Below are 2,380 nucleotides of genomic sequence, written 5' to 3'. Positions count from 1 at the left end.
TGCGAAGCTTATTCGTTTATTTAATCCAACCTCTGTAGCATGACGTTAGCATGTAGCTAAGCTAATGCCGCCTTATTTCACCTAATTTTTCGCCCATGTATCACTCACTACCAGAACCTAGTAGATAAAGGTTAGTTAAGAAACAGCGATTGTAATTGAATTTTGCATTATTACTCGAAAACAACTTATTTAGGAGTAGTTTTCCGTTTTGTTTTTCAAATGGTGTCCAGCAGGGGGCAGTACCTCGGTGTGACGCCAAAGTCTAAACCCAATTTACTTAATTAAATCTTGTTTTTTATTATATTAATGTTTTTGGTGCTGTTTCTTATTGTTAAATAATGTTTGTTTTTTACTATTATTTAAAGAATAGTGTCGCTACTCTCAGTCTGAAACGTGTTATGTCCATAAAGATCATTATTATTAATAATCATTGAGAAGCTCGAAAAGAACATGTGAGGAAAGATCGTATTCGGTTAAAAGTTTTTATGTATCTATTACACATTTTTACATCATTTGGCTGCAGCAAACATAGATTAAAAATGTAAAATTACTTCATTTTCAATTTTAAGTAGAGAAACCAAACAGGAACACAACAAATTAGAACCGATTGAAGATCCAAATGTTTTTTTTCATAAAATAAGAATAACTAAACATGAGGTAAAAGTTGTTTTTGTTGAGAAGAAATGTCTATTTTCTGTTTTGTATTTACTTAATTATCCATTTACCATGAAACCTGAAAATTGAATCTTGTTTTTAATCATATTCCTTTTTGGTGCTGTTCTGGGTGCTGCTGCTCTCCTGCAGAAGATCCTGGAGGTGGATATAAATCTGCCGGTGGTGAAGGTCGAGCAGATGACCCGCCGCTCCTGATTCCATTTCTGGCGTCAGTCTCACAAGCTTAGTTTGAACGTCAGTCTGAACAGCTAGTAGATGCTTTTCAAGGTTCGTATCATCTTTCACTTCCATCCCTTTGAACTGTTGATCCACAAATGTGTCAATGACTTTAATTTCCTCCTTAGGATCTTCATCATCTGATAGTAGAAATCCTTGTCCTGCGACGACAACTTCCGCCACTGTATAAACAGGAAAACAGGTCGTCAAACAAGAGCTTTTCGGACTTGTACAAATCTGGCTGTGTTTTAGACACTCACCATGTGCCCCAGGAGGGTGTTGGTCTCTGCATCTTCAGGCTTCATCGTGTTTTTCACTTTCTCCCTGTTCTCCCTCATGAACACCATGAAGGCGTTCGGTGGTCTCTTGACATAGGGTTTTCTGGCCCCACAGCATCTGGTGGAACATCAGATCATTGCCATTAGATCTATGTTATGAGTTAAGTGTGGGTTGTTGCTGGAATGAGATAGAAAAATGATATTTAGAATCAGAATTAATATTAAAAAATGTACAAAAAGGAGACAAAACTTGTGTGACACTTGGAACATTCTGGAGACACAAACACGAAGAAGGTCATGAACAGCTACTACATCAACAGTTGACAGTTGATCAGCCACTGCTGTTGGAAAACAACGTGTTGTTCGTACGTGTTTCCATGTAAGAAGGGATGAATCATCATCGGTGGAAGCTGCACCCAGAACCCCGGGGGGGGGCCAACGTCGATCCATCTCCCTCCTGTCTGGACCGGATAGTTCTGCCCGACAGTGTTCTCCGACAGCACCGGTGGCTCCAGGGCCTCGACTTCATCGAGGAGTTTCATCAACTCCTCAAAGTCAATTTGAGGAGCAGAGTTGGAATCTGACGGAAGATCCCCGAATATTTCCTGGAGCGTTGAGGGTCCACGCCGGAGAGAAACTGCTCGGATTCGGAACAACGAAGTCCATCGTGGAAATCATCCGTGTAATAGTTTGAAAATGTCATTTATAATTCTTTAATAAATACTCTGAGCAGAAACGTGTCTTTACCTTCTTCAGACGTCTGGAGATACAAGGTGTAAAATACTCTGTTGAACCTGAGATGAAGACAGAAAAAGAAATTTAAAATATATTGCCAATGGCTCATAAATTAAAGTGTAAGGTGCTAATTTGACAAGGTTTATATTTAACACTTAATGAACAAACAGTTGAGAGCAGCTAGAAATGCAGTATATGTTGTCAGGTGCATTATTATGGGCTGTTTATGATCCAATCCACTGATAAAAATCTAAATATTATGTGGATTAACACAAAAAACAATGGATAAATATTTATTATTACAGTTCACGTCATTTTGAAAATATATTAGGCTAATAATTCAATCACATGACTTGTTTAATGTTGTTTTTTTATTTTAAAGTAATCAACTTGAATTAATTTTGACACACTTACAGTCTTTATAGTTTATTTCAACCTAATACTGGGGAAATTGACCATTTACAGTAAATAAACAC

The 2,380-nt window shown here is 37.6% G+C and overlaps 1 long non-coding RNA gene across 1 annotated transcript; it reads left to right on the top strand.

Moving 5' to 3' along the window:
* The first annotated feature begins 498 nt into the window (after nucleotides 1-498).
* LOC148071626 (uncharacterized) lies at nucleotides 499-1,905 on the top strand. Its single transcript, XR_015712785.1, has 2 exons — nucleotides 499-942; nucleotides 1,020-1,905. It is a non-coding gene; the product is annotated as an uncharacterized LOC148071626 (long non-coding RNA).
* Nucleotides 1,906-2,380: the final 475 nt, after the last annotated feature.

Source organism: Callionymus lyra, chromosome 9 (genome assembly GCF_982586985.1).
Source record: "Callionymus lyra chromosome 9, fCalLyr1.hap1.1, whole genome shotgun sequence".
In the NCBI taxonomy this organism is placed as follows: Eukaryota; Metazoa; Chordata; class Actinopteri; order Syngnathiformes; family Callionymidae; genus Callionymus; species Callionymus lyra.
The sequence above is the reverse complement of the archived record's forward strand: the minus strand, read 5'-3'. Positions and strand labels throughout refer to the sequence as shown.